This window comes from Kogia breviceps, chromosome 2, assembly GCF_026419965.1.
Source record: "Kogia breviceps isolate mKogBre1 chromosome 2, mKogBre1 haplotype 1, whole genome shotgun sequence".
NCBI classification, from domain to species: Eukaryota; Metazoa; Chordata; class Mammalia; order Artiodactyla; family Physeteridae; genus Kogia; species Kogia breviceps.
Window position 1 is genome coordinate 172,889,733 of NC_081311.1, and position 17,613 is coordinate 172,907,345.

General features: G+C 40.4%; 1 non-coding gene across 1 annotated transcript; it reads left to right on the plus strand.

Moving 5' to 3' along the window:
- The first annotated feature begins 11,751 nt into the window (after positions 1-11,751).
- On the plus strand, positions 11,752-11,858 carry LOC131751755 (U6 spliceosomal RNA). The gene has a single exon (XR_009334313.1). It is a non-coding gene; the product is annotated as a U6 spliceosomal RNA (small nuclear RNA).
- Positions 11,859-17,613: the final 5,755 nt, after the last annotated feature.

The following is a 17,613-nucleotide window of genomic DNA, read 5'->3' on the forward strand; positions in this document are numbered from 1 at the left end:
GAGGTAGGAATGGCTATGACTATTTTACTGGTAAGAAAATAGCCCAAAGAAAGATTGACTCGACAAAATAACAGTAAATGGTAGGAATAAAGGCTTGGACCCAAGGTATTCTGACAGGAAGTCAATTTTTTACCTCTACAATTATCTTTAGAGAAAATTTCAGGAGTGCTAAAATATTGATGGCTGTTCTGAAGTTTACCCTGGTGGAAATTGTCCCTGTGGTCAATGCACACTAAGAAAAAGAAAGAAAATCAACAAGGAGACAATGAAATGATGGTAGAAATGATCCAAAGGGCCTATTGAACATGCTACTTATGTTTACCTTCAAGTCACTATAGTGATCTAATTTATCGTAATACATTGAGACCTAAATCCCTAGTTTACACCAAAAAAAATAAACTCCCTGTAGTCTCACTTATACATCATGTCATCTTCAGGAAGATTTTTATGAGCTGAGTTGGTGTTGACATTGAAGTCTTATCAGTCCAACAAGAGTGAAGAAAACTCAAATGCAGAATTCATTTCTGTCAAGATTTTTTTATTGGGTGACAACCAATCAAAATGAGGCTCTGAGTTTATTATTCTAGTTTTTAGAACGTCTGCTCAAAATAAACACTACAAAATATTTTGTTTTCATAACATAATGCTTTGTACATGTTAGTGAAAAGCACCATAACTCAGAAATTGTAGTTACCATGTCTACACATTATGGCAAAACCTGCTGTAAAAGCACATGAAGACAGTATAAGCTTCTGTGACTTATGATGACCAAATGGCATTGATTCTTATCTCTGTGAATTAAAAGCTTGGGAAATGTCTATGGACCTTCCCCTTTGATGTCATATTGTCTGCTAATTTATAGAAATAACTTCTTGTCTAGTCCCATAATAAATTCAGATGTTTTAATACAGAATTCCTCAAATGATTTTAGCCAAAATCTACAGTGAAAGAAGGAGTTATTACTTCTGCCTGTGGCAGGAATGGGGAGACTACTCAAAGGGTGAGGCATTTGGGGTGGATCTTGGAGGATGAAGAGGACCTTGTTGGATGGATGAGGAGACTAACACTTCCTGGTCAGGGGACAGCATGAACAAAGACTTAAAGGTAAGATTCATCTGCAGTGGGTACTGAGAGTTTACAGAATTCCTGTGAGCAAGGAGGACAAAGAAAGAAGGGAGGAAGGCAAGGATGGGGAAGTAAGACCGGGGAGGTAAGTTGAAGCCAAGTCAAGAAGAGCTTTATAACATATTCAGTCATTTAGGCTTTATGCTGAAAGCAATTTGGGAATTATTTCATCATATGAAATGGTGCTTAAGAAATTAGAGACAAAGGTCCACATATAAAGAATGAGTCAGGGAAATTGGTTCAAGATGGTGGAGTAGAAGGATATACACTCACTCCCTCTTGTGAGAGCACTGGAACCACAACTAAGTCCTGAACAATCATTGTCAGGAAGACACTGGAACTCACCAAAAAAGATACCCCACATCCAAAGACAAAGGAGAAGCTGCAATGAGACGGTAGGAGGGGCACAATCACAATAAAATCAAATCCCATAACCACTCGGTGGGTGACTCACAAACTGGAGAACACTTAGACCCAGAAGTCCACCCACTGGAGTGAAGGTTCTGAGCCCCACGTCAGGCTTCCCAAGCTGGGGGTCTGGAAACGGGAGGAGGAATTCCTAGAGAATCAGACTTTGAAGCCCAGTGGCATTTGATTGCAGGACTTTGACAGGACTGGGGGAAGCAGAGACTCCACTCTTGGAGGGCACACACAAAGTAGTGTGCACATCAGGACCCGGGGGAAGGAGCAGTGACCCCATACGAGACTGAACCAGACCTACCAGCTAGTGTTGGAGGGTCTCCTGCAGAGGTGGGGGGTGGCTGTGGCTCACCGTGGGGACAAAGACACAGGCAGCAGAAGCTCTGGGCAGTACTCCTTGGCATGAGCCTTCCCGGAGTCCACCATTAGACCCACCAAAGAGTCTGTAGCCTCCAGTGCTGAGTTGCCTCAGGCCAAACAACCAACAGGGAGGGAACTCAGCCCCACCCATCAGCAGACAAGTGGATTAAAGTTTTACTGAGTTCTGCCCACCAGAGCAACACCCAGTTCTACCCACCACCAGTCCCTCCCATCAGGAAACATGCACAAGCCTCTTAGTTAGCTTCATCCACCAGAGGGCAGACAACAGAAGCAAGAAGATCTACAATCCTGCAGCCTGTGGAACAAAAACCACATTCACAGAAAGAAAGACAAAATGAAAAGGCAGAGAACTATGTAACAGATGAAGGAACAAGATAAAACCCCAGAAAAACAACTAAATGAAGTGGATGTAGGCAACATTCCAGAAAAAGAATTCAGAATAATGCTAGTGAAGATGATCCAGGACCTTGGAAAAAGAATGGAGGCAAAGATTGAGAAGATGCAAGAAATGTTTAACAAAGACCTAGAAGAATTAAAGAACAAACACCTAGAAGGATTAAAGAACAAACAAACAGAGATGAACAATACTATAACTGAAATGAAAAATACGCTAGAAGGAAGCAATAGCAGAATAACTGAGGCAGAAGAATGGGTAAGTGACCTTGAAGACAGAATGGTGGAATTCACCACTATGGAACAGAATAAAGAAAAAAGACTGAAAAGAAATGAAGACAGCTTAAGAGACCACTGGGACAACATTAAATGCACCAACATATAGGTGTCTCAGAAGGAGAAGAGAGAGAGAGAAAGGACCTGAGAAAATATTTGAAGAGATTGATAGTTGAAACTTCCCTAACATGGGAAAGGAAATAGCCACCCAAGTCCAGGAAGTGCAGAGAATCCCAGGCAGGATAAACCCAAGGAGAAACCTGCCAAGATACATAGTAATCAAATTGACAAAAGTTAAATGCAAAGAAAATTATTAAAAGCAACAAGGGAAAAACAACAAATAACCTAAAAGGGAACTCCCATAAGGTTAACAGCTGATTTCTCAGCAGAAACTCTACAAGCCAGAAGGGAGTGTCACGATATATTTAAAGTGATGAAAGGGAAGAACTTACAACCAAGATTACTCTATCCGGCAAGGGTCTAATTCAGATTTGACAGAGAAATCAAAAGCTCTACAGACAAGCAAAAGCTAAGAGAATTCAGCACCACCAAACCAGCTTTATAACAAATACGAAAGGAACTTCTCTAAGTGGGAAACAGAAGAGAAGAAAAAGACCTACAAAAACAAACCCCCCAAAATTAAGAGAATGGTAATAGGAACATACATATCAATAATTACCTTAAATGTGAATGGATTAAATGCTCCAACCAAAAGACACAGGCTTGGGACTTCCCAAGTGGCACAGTGGTTAAGAAGCAGCCTACCAATGCAGGGACACAGGTTTGAGCCCTGGTCTGGGAAGATCCCACATGCCGTGGAGCAACTAAGCCCATGTGCCACAACTACTGAGCCCACGTGCCACAACTACTGCAGCCCGTGGGCTTAGATCCTGTGCTCCACAACAAAGAGAAGCCACCTCAATGAGAAGCCAGCACACCGCAACAAAGAGTAACCCCCACTCGCCGCAACTAGAGAAAACCTGTGCACAGCAATGAAGACCCAACAAAGCCAATAAATAAATAAATTTATTTAAAAAAGAAAAAGACACAGGCTTGCTGAGTGGTTACAAAAACAAGACCCGTATATATGCTGTCTACAAGAGACCCACTTCACACCTAGGGACACATACAGAATGAAAGTGAGGGTATCAAAAAAGATATTCCATGTAGGGCTTCCCTGGTGGCACAGTGGTTGAGAATCCGCCTGCCGATGCAGGGGACATGGGTTCGTGCCCTGGTCTGGGAAGATCCCACATGCCGTGGAGCGGCTGGGCCCGTGAGCCATGGCCGCTGAGCCTGCGCGTCCGGAGCCTGTGCTCCGCAACGGGAGAGGCCACAACAGTGAGGCCCGCGTACCACACACACACAAAAAGATATTCCATGTAAATGGAAATCAAAAGAAAGCTGGAGTAGCAATTCTCATATCAGAAAAAATAGACTTTAAAAAGAATGTTACAAGAGACAAGGAAGGACACTACATAATGATCAAGGACACTACATAATGATCAAGGGATCAATCCAACAAGAAGATATAACAATTATAAATATATATGCACCCAATATAGGAGCACCTCAATACATAAGGCAAATATTAAAAGCTATAAAAGAGGAAATTGACAGTAACACAATAATAGTGGGGGACTTTAACACCTCACTTGCACCACTGAACAGATCATCCAGACAGAAAATTGATAAGGAAATACAAGCTTTAAATGACACAATAGATCAGATAGATTTAATTGATATTTATAGGACATTCCATCTGAAAGCATCAGATTACACTTTCTTCTTAAGTGCACATGGAATATTCTCCAGGATAAACCACATCTTGGGTCACAAATCAAGCCTCAGCAAATTTAAGAAAATTGAAATCATATCAAGCATCTTTTCCGACCACAACGCTGTGAGATTAGAAGTCAGAGGGGGAAAAAAAACGTAAAAAACATAAACACATAGAGGCTAAACAATACACTATGAAATAACCAAGAGATCACTGAAGAAACAAAAAAATACCTAGAGACAAATGAAAACAATGATCCAAAACCTATGGGATGCAGCAAAAGCAGTTCTAAGAGAGAAGTTTATAGCAATACAATCTTACCTCAAGAAACAAGAAAAATCTCAAATAAACAATCTAACCTTACACCTAAAGGAACTAGAGAAAGAAGAACAAACAAAACCCAAAGTTAGTAGAAGGAAAGAAATCATAAACCTCAGAGTAGAAATAAATAGGAACAAAGAAAACAATAGCAATGACCAATAAAACTAAAAGCTGCTTCTTTGAGAAGATAAACAAAATTGATAAACCTTTAGCCAGACTCATCAAGAAAAAGAGGGAAAGCACTAAATTCAATAAGATTAGAATGAAAAAGGAGAAGTTACAACAGACACCACAGAAGTATAAAGCATCATAAGAGACTACTACAAGCAACTCTATGCAAGTAAAATGGACAACCTGGAAGAAATGGACAAATTCTCAGAAAAGTATGACCTTCCAAGACTGAACCAGGAAGAAATAGAAAATATGAACAGACTGATCACAAGTAATGAAATTGAACCTGTGATTAAAAATATTCCAACAAACAAAAGTCCAGGACCAGATGGCTTCACAGGTGAATTCTACCAAACATTTAGAAAAGAGCTAACACCCATCCTTCTCAAACTCTTCCAAAAATTTGCAGAGAAAGGAACACTCTCAAACTCATTCTGCGAGGCCACCATCACCCTGATACCAAAACCAGACAAAGTTACTACAAAAAAAGAAAATTACAGACCAATATCACTGATGAATATAGATGCAAAAATCCTCAACAAAATACTAGCAAACAGAATCCAACAACACATTAAAAGGATCATACATCATGATCAAGTGGGATTTATCCCAGGGATGCAAGTATTCTTCAATATATGCCAATCAATCAATGTGATACACAATATTAACAAACTGAAGAATAAAAACCATATGATGATCTCAATAGATGCAGAAAATCTTTTGACAAAATTCAACACCCATTTATGATAAAAACTTTCCAGAAAGTGCACATACAGGGAACCTACCTCAACATAATAAAAGCCATATATGAAAAACCCACAGCAAACATCATTCTCACTGGTGAAAAGCTGAAAGTATTTCCTCTAAGATCAGGAACAAGACAAGGATGTCCACTCTCACCACTGTTATTCAACTTAGTTCTGGAAGTCCTAGCCACAGCCATCAGAGAAGGAAAAGAAATGAAAGGAATACAAACTGGCAGAGAAGAAATAAAACTGTCACTGCAGATGACATGATACTATACATAGAGAATCCTAAAGATGCTACCAGAAAACTACTAGAGCTAACCAATGAATTTGGTAAAGTTGCAGGATACAAAATTAATGCACAGAAATCTCTTGCATTCCTATACACTAACAACTAAAGATCAGAAAGAGAAATTAAGGAAACAATCCCATTCACCATTGCAACAAAAATAATAAAATACCTAGGAATAAACCTACCTATGTAGGTAAAGACCTGTACTCAGAAAACTATAAGACACTGATGAAAGAAACCAAAGATGACACAAACAGATGGAGAGATATACCATGTTCTTGGATTGTAAGAATCAAGATTGTGAAAATGTCTATACTACCCAAAGCTATCTACAGGTTCAATGCAATCCCTATCAAATTACCAATGGCATTTTTTACAGAACTAGAATAAAATATCTTAAAATTTGCATGGAGACAAAAGAAGACCCCGAATGGCCAAAGTTATATTGAGGGAAAAAAATGGAGCTGGAGGAATCAGACTCCCTGGCTTCAGACTATACTACAAAGCTAAAGTAATCAAGACAATATGGTACTGCCACAAAAAGAAAAATATAGATCAATGGAACAAGATAGAAAGCCCAGGGATAAACTCACGCACCTATGGTCAACTAATCTATGATAAAGGAAGAAAGTATATACAATGGAGAAAGGACAGTCTCTTCAATAAGTGGTGCTGGGAAAACTGGACAGCTACATGTAAAAGAATGAAATTAGAACATTCCCTAACACCATACACAAAAGTAAACTCAAAATGGATTAAAGACCTAAGTGTAAGACTGGACACTGTAAAACTCTTAGAGGAAAACACAGGAAGAACACTCCTTGACATAAGTCACAGCAAAATCTTTTTTGACCCACCTCCTAGAGTAATGGAAATAAAACCAAAAATAAGCAAATTGGACCTAATGAAACTTAAAGGCTTTTACACAGCAAAGGAAACTGTAAAGAAGATGAAAAGACAACCCTCAGAATGGGAGAAAATATTTGTAAATGAATCAGCAGACAAGGATTAATCTCCAAAATATATAAACAGCTCATGCAGCTCAATATTAAAAAACCCAATTAAAAAATGGGCAGGGGCTTCCCTGGTGGCGCAGTGGTTGGGAGTCCGCCTGCCGATGCAGGGAGCGCGGGTTCGTGCCCGGGTCCGGGAGGGTCCCACGTGCCGCGGAGCGGCTGGGCCCGTGGGCCATGGCTGCTGAGCCTGCGCGTCCGGAGCCTGTGCTCTGCAATGGGAGAGGCCACAGCGGTGAGAGGCCCGCGTACCACAAAAAAAAAAAAAAAAAAATGGGCAGAAGACCTAAATAGACATTTCTCCAAGAAGACATACAGATGGCCAAGAGGCACATGAAAAGCTGTTCATCATCACTAATTATTAGAGAAATGCAAATCAAAACTACAATGAGGTATCACCTCACACCAGTTAGAATGGGCATCATCAGAAAATCTACAAACAACAAATGCTGGAGAGGGTGTGGAGAAAAGGGAACCCTCTTGCACTGTTGGTGGGAATGTAAACTGATACAACCACTATGAAGAACAGTACGGAGGTTCCTTAAAAAACTGAAAATAGAATTACCATATGACCCAGCAATCCCACTACTGGACATATACCTAGAGAAAACCATAATTCAAAAAGACACATGCACCCCAATGTTCATTGCAGCACTATTTACAATAGTCAGAGCATAGAAGCAACCTAAATGCCCATCGAGAGATGAATGGATAAAGATGTGGTACATATATACAATGGAATATTACTCAGCCATAAAAAGGAACGAAACTGGGTCATTTGCAGAGATGTGGATGGCCCTAGAGACTGTCAATAGAGTGAAATAATTCAGAAAGAGAAGAACAAATATTGTGTATTAACGCATATATGTGGAATCTAGAAAAATGGTACAGATGAACTGGTTTGCAAGGCAGAAACGGAGACACAGATGTAGAGAACAAATATAAGGACACCAAGGGGGGAAAGTGGGGGTGGTGGTGTGATGAATTGGGAGATTGGGATTGACATATATACACTAATATGTATAAAATGGATAACTAGTAAGAACCTGCTGTATAAAAATAACATAAAATAAAAATTTTAAAAAGCAGAAGAAAAAAAGATATGAACCAATGTGACCCTCACAAAGAAGTTAACAACTAAGCATACATCTCTTTTTTTCCCCTAGCATTCAGCAGAGGAAATTAAGAACAGAGACAGACTTTTTTGCATTATTAATGTGAAGCAATGATGGTTTTAGTTCATGATGTACAGCTGGAAGGTAAGCCACTGTGCTTTAACCCAGGAATACACTGGGATATGGTTTAGGGACTCAGGGTGGCCTGTTGGGACAGCTGGGTTTCTTTTAGTGACTCTATGCTTTGTGATCTCCAGTCTGACAGGATGCTTATTGGGCCTTGGTCTTCTCAACTATAGATGAGGAAGTGAAATTAGATCAATGATTTATATCAGCTGTTGGCAAATTTTTTTCTCTAAAGGGCTAGGTCATAAATATTTAGGACTTGAGGGCTATGCAGTCTCTATCACAACTGTTCAGCTCTGTCACTGTAGCTCAAAAGCAGCCACAGACATGGACATATATACACTACCAAACGTAGGGTGGATAGCTAGTGGGAAGCAGCTGCATGGCACATGGAGATCAGCTCAGTGCTTTGTGACCACCTAGAGGGGTGGAATAGGGAGGGTGGGAGGGAGGAAGACGCAAGAGGGAAGAGATATGGGAACATATATATATGTATAACTGATTCACTTTGTTGTAAAGCAGAAACTAACACATGATTGTAAAGCAATTATACTCCAATAAAGATGTTTAAAAAAAAAAAAAGCAGCCACAGACAATACATAAATAAGTGGGTGTGGCTGTGTCCCAATAAAACTTTATTTACGAACACTGAAATTTGAATTTTGTATAATTTTCATATGTTATGACATTTTAGACTTCTTATGATTTTTTTCAACCATTAAAAAAATATGAAACCCATTCTTAGTTTGCAGGCCATAAAGAAACTAGACAGTGGGTTGAATTTTGGCCCATGGGCCATTGTTAGCCAACTCCTCTTTCTATATGTCTTATTTACTTATAGGAAAAATGTAATATTTTTTAAAGTTCAACAATACTATATGTGCCAATTTTTTCTATATTTAGTAACTTCTTTTAAAATATAGCCAATCTGTATTAACAAAACTTATGCTGGTTATAAGGGTGTTTGCTTTACAATGATAAAGATTTGCTGAAGAACACTCTATAGGACCAAAATAAAATAACTTTCTTGATATTCCCACCATGATCACAGAATAGCTTAAAGAGAAACTAACTTATCAGTCAATATATTGTCAGTCTGAGGGATAAGAAGATGTTTTAAAAATACAGCATAATATTTTTAAGACATTGTTTTTAAAAATGAAAAAGGGTTGGACATATTTATACACTGATGTTCACAGCAGCATTATTCACAGTAGCCAAAAGGTGGAAATAACCCAAGGATCCATCAGTGGATGAATGGATAAACAAAATGTGATACACACATTCAATGGAATATTATTCAGTCTTTAAAAAGGATAGAAATTATGATACATGCTACAACATGGATAAACCTTGAAGACATTATGCTAAGTGAAATATGCTGGGCACAAAATGACCAATATTGTATACTTCTATTTATATGTGGTATCTAGAACAGTCTCATTCATAGAGACATAAAGTAGAATAGTGGTTGCTATAGGTTGGAAGAAGAGGGGAATGGGAAGTTAATGTTTAATGGGTATGGAGTATCAGTTTGGGAAGGTGAAAAGTTTCTGGAGATGGATGGTGGTGACGGTTGCATTAACAATGTGAATGTACTTAATGCCACCGAACTATGCACTTAAACATAGTAAAAATGGTAACTTTTATGTTAGGTGTATTTTACCACCACAACAACAAAAAAAAGTGAGGAAGAGAACAATTAAATGGCTAACCAAGTATCACACATCACAAAAGGAAGAATCGAGGACAGGCTGCAGGACTAGAGCCTAGTATGGTAGTACAGAATGCTGTGAACCCCGAATGACCTTGTCAACTTTAATGTCTGTCTTTTGAGCACTCTATTTATTACCAAAGTCTCTTCCTGTGTACTCTATTTCAGAGCACGTTGTATGAGAGAATCTTCTCTACTGACATTTTAAAGAGGAGGAAACAGGTTTAGAGAGGTTCATTGTCAAGGAGCCAGCAGGCAGGGTTGAGAAGCAAATCCAGGACTGCACATCCAAAGCCTCTGTGCTAAACCACCTTGGGACACTGCCTCCCTGAAATTCTGAATCTGCCCATTTTAGGGTTTTGAAATCCTCTGCCATTGAATGCAGGCTTTTCAGTGTAATTTATGCAGCCATTGCTCCCTTTGAAGGAGAGAGGACTTGAGTAACTGCATTTCCTGAGAGTCTGGGTCTGCAGCACAGGACCTGTGTGCTATTGGTTTATGCAAAGGCCAGAAGGCTGATGCCATGTGCTGTGGGCCAGATTGATTTGTGTCTTCAGTCTCTGTGGAATGACTAATATAACCTTTTAGCCCACAGATTTCCACCTCAGACGTTTACATGACACCACTAAATAATAAATATGTGCATGTCTTATCTCCCCCACTTGACTGTAAGATAAGGGCAGGAGTTGAGCCTGTTAAATATTTATATCCTCCATAGGATCACCCCGTGCAGGGCTTTGCACCAAATAGCCACTCAGCAAATATTTGTTGAATGAATGCATAAATGAATGTTAAATAATCTGCCTCCAGATTTTCCTTTTGTTTCAAATTGTCTTCTCCATCTGACACATGCGAGTGCCTTCCATGTCCCTTTCATGGGTATTTCAGATGCCCTCAACCATTTCTTGTGTTCTGGACAGCTTTTTCTAATCACTGTGGAAACAGACTGGGGGCCAAAAATAGAACCTCCTTGACAACTTCCCAGAGGACTTCCATCTCCGATTCCTGACGTGGCAATACCAACTGTTAGAGCAGAATGGGAGTTTCATGACTGCCACAGTCTTGGTTGTTTTGTCACTGTCTGACGTTTAAAAGCGATACAAGTTTTCCCTACACGGTGCTTAATACAAACTGCAATCACCCTTGGAAGGTGGGGTTTGGCACAGATAGAGGAAATGTCATCAAGTAGATGAATATCCCAGTTTCTCTTAAGGATGTTTAAAGGTGCTCCGAAAAGAGACAGATTTTCTCTTTGTCTTTACCTCCCTCTCTTCCTCCCTCCCCCACTCCTGCCTCCTTTCTTGTTCTCTGTCTTTCTCTTTTTCCTTCTTTCCTTCCCTGGTTTATGGCAGGGTCAGTGACTCATCCATATTTTCAAGCTAGCACATATTATGACAAGACAAGAATGTGTATAAGCACATGCTCCGCCATGCTGCTGGTCCCTTTGGCTTACACTGGGGAAAACCCACAGCCACTGCCACTGCTTCAATGTAGAATTATCACTAGTCCATGTACACTGGCACATAGGTTCCCAGCATCGTGCTATGAGGAATTAGATAAGAGACTGGCTCCTTCTCCAGGGACACTATAAGACAGTAGAAGAGGGGACATATACAGAGCTAAGGGAACATCTAAGTGTTAAGCAGTTGATAATAAAATCTACATAGACCCTTAGTAGTTATAATTTCCATGTATAAAGTGTTTGCTCTGTGCCGGGCACCATGCAAAGGATGTCATCAATCCGAACTACAACCCACAAGTGCACAGGTGTGTGGAGACGGTGTGTCCAGCCTCTGCTACCAGCCATAGGACTTTTGAGCATTGATGATCCTCTCTTTGTTTCCATTTCCTCATCTATGAAATAAGAATCATTATGGAGTGCTTGCTTCGGCAGCACATATACTAAAATTGGAACGATACGGAGGAGATTAGCATGGCCCCTGCGCAAGGATGACACGCAAATTCGTGAAGTGTTCCATGTTTTTTCCTTGTATGTATCAGTGACTTTTTGCATTTTTAAAAAATTAAAAAGTCAAGTAATCTTTGAGATACTGGCTTATTTTCACTCCAGTATATTAGCCTTTTTCCATATGTCTATAAATTCAAAGATTCAATATTAAATTAAAATATTTTTAATTAAAAAAATCATCACAGAAAAACTTACCTTATAGAGTTGATATTAAATGAGAAAATGTAAGTATCGTGCTTGAAACAGTGCCTGATGTGGAGTCAATGGCCTATGATTATTAGGTTTTATGATCCTGAGGCTCTGAGAGGTTAAATAACTTGCCAGCATTCACTCAATAAATTTATATCAGGACGAGAATTCAAACTCAAACCTGACTGATCCCAAGACCCGCAGATCTTAACCACTCCAGCATAATGGTAGTTCAGAGAGCAGTAAATCATTATGGATTAGTGTGAAAAGGGGGAAGATTTACAGAGAATGTGAGAACATCTGAAGGATGGAGAAGAAATTATTGTAAAAGAAATAGAGCCTCTTGGCTTTGATGGAGGAAGATCTCTTAAGTTAACAAAATGTCCCTCTTTACCAAATCCCACCTCTGGGTTTTCTTTCTTGCCAGCCAGACTCACTCTCCTTCCACTGAAGGAGACATAGCAGCTGAAATACCCACCACTAAAGGTGCTCTGAAGGTCAAAAATGTTCCCTGCCCCTCCATGAATCTCCTATAGTACCCTGGGTCTTGGTTTCTTTGACTGTATTTTACTTAAAATTTTTTTTTCTGATTATATGCATATATATTTATTGAAGTATAATTGATTTACAATATTGTGTTAGTTTCAGGTGTATAGCATAGCGATTTTGTTTTCAGATTTCTCTTGCTCTAGTTTAGATTTTACTTGTTCATGTGCATGTGACTTTAAGAAAGAAAATTTGACATGCTAGCACTTAATTATGTAAATATTTTATTTAAGTTAGAACCGTAGTTATCAATGTGGAAGGAAGGGTGTACTACCTCTATTCTTCTTGGGAGAACTGGGATCCTTTCAAAGTTAAGGGACTAGAGCGACTGTATGTACCTGTATATGTGTATCAATTTCTATATCTATATATCTGAATCTATATCTATATTGAAATATAATGGTAGTTTGGGAAGCACTCTTTAGCATTATGAGTTACAGGAGACTAGTTAGCGGGAGTTTCATCTTTGTAGTTCACTGAGTGTCTAATTATAGTTCACATTTCTAATCTTAGGCTCACCTACAACGATGGGCTCACTCTCCTTTTCCTTCTCTATCCTCAAGTTCTGGAGTCTTTAACAGACTGTGTGGGAGAGGATGACTGGTAATACACAAAAGACTAGGGACGTGGTGAAGGGGAGGCAAGGGAAGCAGGCATGAGCAAGGTCAAGGGACCGTGGGAGAGAGAGTGCAGGCATGGGGCAGGCTATGGGTAGGCACTTGGTGCACCTGGAGCAGGGCAGAGGACAGCCACTCCTGTGAACTCAGGGGCTCCTAAATCGACTTGGGAAGCCACTCACCAAAGCACGTTATTCCCTGGTTCTGCATGGAGAACGTTATTTGCATCTGAGGTAGAGAAGCGACTAAACCTGTTTGGGATTCCCAGTCCGTGTTGGATACTTTTTGGTTGTTCCCTCCCCAATTACCAGCCATCAGCTGGATTCCACCAATAATGAAGCCTGGGTCATCAAGACCGACCTAAATGGACCCCTCTAACCCATTGACCCTGAGGCCATGTGGCCCCTCCTGCTATGGTAAGGGACACAGGTCTAAGTGAAATGTGCACTATGCATTTCTCCCTCCTCACCCAGCACAGTCTTAGACCTCTAGAACATTTTCCTACCTTGCAAAATGGCCCTGAAGTACATTTGACAATCTTGTAGTGATTACATTCTGTTTCTGATCTCTGTTATGCCTTTGTTCAAGGTTTCATCATCTCTCACCTGCACCACTGCAAAAAGCACCTTGTTAATCTTTATGGCTTCCCCTCTACTTTGTAACTGATGCTAGAATTGTCTTTCTCAATCACACATCTACAATCATCATTGTCACCAGATTTTTTGGGTATGCTTTGACTTCTTTTTTCTCCCCAATGAAATGTAATATGGAATGTTACATAAAACATTGAAGCAGACCTGCCCTGTGGAAGTGGGTCTGGGTGCAGGCAGAGTCCTTGCATGCTCACCCTGTCTCATAGTGTTTTTTGCCCCCTTAACCTTGACCAGTCTCAGTCCTCTCAGTGGCATCCACAGGATCCTTTAGAACCCATTTTGGGCACAAGCATCCTAAAGCATATGGCCCAGCTTCTCCAGCCTCCTCCTCAGTTCTCCTTCTGTGCAGCTTCAACTCCAGAGCACTCACTGTGCTCTCCACCTTTGCACAGGCTACCTCTTCTTTCTGGAATGCTCTCCTCCTCCTCTCTCTCCAATGATCTCCTCTGATCCTTTGAGAAGGAACTCAGATGTCACCTCCTCTTAGAACCATCTGCAACATCCCTGGGGAGAGCTGGTCACCCTCTGTGTCCATGGCTCTCCCTGCCCATCTCTAATTTACCATTTACTACATTGTTTTACAATGTTTTTTATTTATTTATTTTTTTGACTGCATTGGGTCTTTGTTGCTGCGCATGGGCTTTCTCTAGTTGCGGCTAGCAGGGCTACTCTCTTTGTTGTGGTGCGCGGGCTTCTCATCGCGATGGCTTCTCTTGTTGCGGAGCACGGGCTCTAGATGCACGGGCTTCAGTAGTTGCGGCGCTCGGGTTCATGTTGCTCCGCAGCATGTGGGATCTTCCCGACCAGGGATCAAACCTGTGTCCCCTGCACTGGAAGGCGGATTTGTAACCACTGCGCCACCAGGGAAGTCCTTACAATTTTTAATTTGCATCTGTATCGTCCTTCACTCAGCTGTCGGAAAGGCCATGTCTTATAGAGTATGTTCCCTCATGTCTGGTCCTATCTCCTAGCCCAGTGCTTGTCCTTGGCAGGTTGTAAATGATCATCATTGATTAACTGGGAAAAATTAGTGCACTGAGCCCAAGTCAGAATCAAAGAGTATCTTGAGTCACTGATAGTTGAGCAAATTTGGTGAAAATCAGTGAACATTTTCTTCATTCTTTGTGGAGTAAACTAACATTGTGGTTTTGTCCTTTAAACTACATCGAGACAAAATGGACATTTTTAGGGTATATTTTCAGTCAAGATGTCCAGAGTCAAATGAAACGGAAGAAAATGGTTCCCTAGCATTTCTGGGAAATGAACCTACTTCTCCTTCAAGGTCCAATTCATACAGTATCTTCTCCCTGGGGCTTTTGTTGGCTTCTCATTCCCATGTTTGTCTCTTTTATTTAACTCTTCTAATGACGATTGGCTCTACTGTAGAATCCGTTCCTTAATTCCTTACCCTGGACTCAATCAGTATTTTGAGTTGAAATATGTTGATCCAGGGTAGAAAAGCGGGTCTGGTGGTTTTTTCACTCTGTCTTCTCTGTTAAGCAACAAAGGACTTGAATCTCCAAGGACTTTTTTTCAACCTCAGCCAAAAAAAAAAAAATTCTGAGGAAGAAGGCTTGCTGGAACATATGTCATTTGTTAATTTGAGCACGTGGGTCTTCTTTAGAAGTCTTACAGGAAGGTAAAGATTACTATCCAAAAAAAGGAAGATTACTTAGCATTTTCCACATTTCAAGGATGTAGCAGAATTTAATGAAGGGCAAAAGATGTCTTTGTTGGGAGAGTCCAATAATGGGCATCATTAGGTGTGCAAAAGAAAGCACCAGGTGAGATGAGCCAGGTGGTCTGTAACAGGAATGTTCAGTTTTCTCTGCAGAGTACTGGGAGCTGGAAGAGAAGGAGAGTTGGATAATGGGAATCTTGATAGGGATGGTGTGCCCCAGCGATTTGGGGGCAGGCAGAGCCCCAAGACAAGAAAGTGCTGGTAAAAAATTTCCCCTGGGGGGCTGGCTGAGGCACTGCAAGTACACTATCCTCTTGCATTCAATATTCAGTTGTTTATTATCCCACTGAGACGCTAGTCCCTCTTCACTCTTTCCAAACAATCAGATAAGTCTTTTGAACACAATGGCTTTTTTGTTGGTGGTGTATTTTGGAAGAAATGAAGACAAAGGTGGTTGCACATAGCATGGGAAGAGGAGAGTAGTCACAGGAGAAGGACAAGTAAGCAGGCATCAAGAATTCAGAAGGGGCTTCCCTGGTGGCACAGTGGTTAAGAATCTGCCTGCCCTATCAGGGGACACGGGTCCGATCCCTGGTCCGGGAAAAGCCCACATGCCGCGGAGCAACTAAGCCCATGCACCACAACTACTGAAGGACTGTGCCACAACTACTGAGCCTGTGCTCTAGAGCCCGCGAGCCAGAACTACTGAAGGCCGTGTGCTGCAACTACTGAAGCCTGAGCACCTAGATCCCGTGCTCCGCAACAGGAGAAGCCTCCACAATGAGAAGCCTGCACACCACAACGAAGAGTAGACCCCACTCACTGCAATTATAGAAAGCCCACACGTAGCAATGAAGACCCAACGCAGCCAAAAATAAATAAATTAAATAAATTAAAAAAAAAAAAGAATTCAGAAGAAGCAGGAAGTCTGGGTAAGAGGTAACTAGGATGTCAACAGATCTCTGGGGGATAACATGGAATCTTGAGGAGTGTGCTGTACATCTCCCAGTTCATGGATTGGAGACTCCAACCTTTTAACTTGGTTATTAAAGGAAAGGGCTCCTCTTTCCTTTTGGGCTTCTTAGCCCAAAGGAGATGCTTCTTCCTAGCAGGAGACGCTTCTCCCCACTAGTAGGGCTATTTTAGGACCTCTCTAAGACCTGGGCATCTTGACTTTAGAGGGCTCATGTCACATTTGTCACATTAAATACAACACAGTATTTTGTTGTATAAATGTGAAATCATTTGTATAAACTTGCTTTTGATATTATTATATATTCTTGATATAATTTCCATTTTAGAGTGTTTTATTTTGGACCCAACACATTTTTTAAGAGCAGATTTTAAACATTTTCATGTACCTCTGCAAGGCTTGTGAACCTTTAGCCCTGTGCTTAATATAGCTAATAGATAAAATGTTCATACATGAAAGTAAGCTCTTTCTTGAAGACATAAAGCCAATTCCCAAAGAAGCGTTATCAGCTTCCTCTGACAAACACGGATATTTAACTCACACCCACAAATGACTTAGACCCTGATTTTCCAAATTGGATTTCAGTAGGTTAATTAAAATAGCATAGAAATAATTTTTAGTGTAGGTCTTTATCTATAAGCCTTTTGGTTACCAATTAGGGTCTTGTTTCTAATTAAAAAATAAAACAAAACAATGCCCACAGTAATTAATAAATGAAAACCTTCAAAGTAAACCTCAAGGCCTGATAAGAACTCTAATTTTTTTTAAAGCATTTTCGTGTCAAGAGACTATTCAAAGTACAGGTTTTACAGATATTTTCCTTTTAAAGAGAGTTCTCTTAGCTAATCAGATGCCGAGTGGTGTTGCCTTTAATTTTATCTGGCCAAGCTTCCCTCCATCTGTTTTCCCATAATGCTCTCATTCTCTCCTCCAGATGTTTGGCACAGCATCTCAACTTGATGTCTATTTCTTCTCGTTCTCCTTCACCTCACATGAACCTTCCAAATCATAATTCTTTAGAAATAGACACAAGGAGTTTTATTTCAAATCACCATTTTTACTTAAGGAGTTCCATCTCCAAGGTCAGTGGAAGTCAAAACAATTTCTCATTG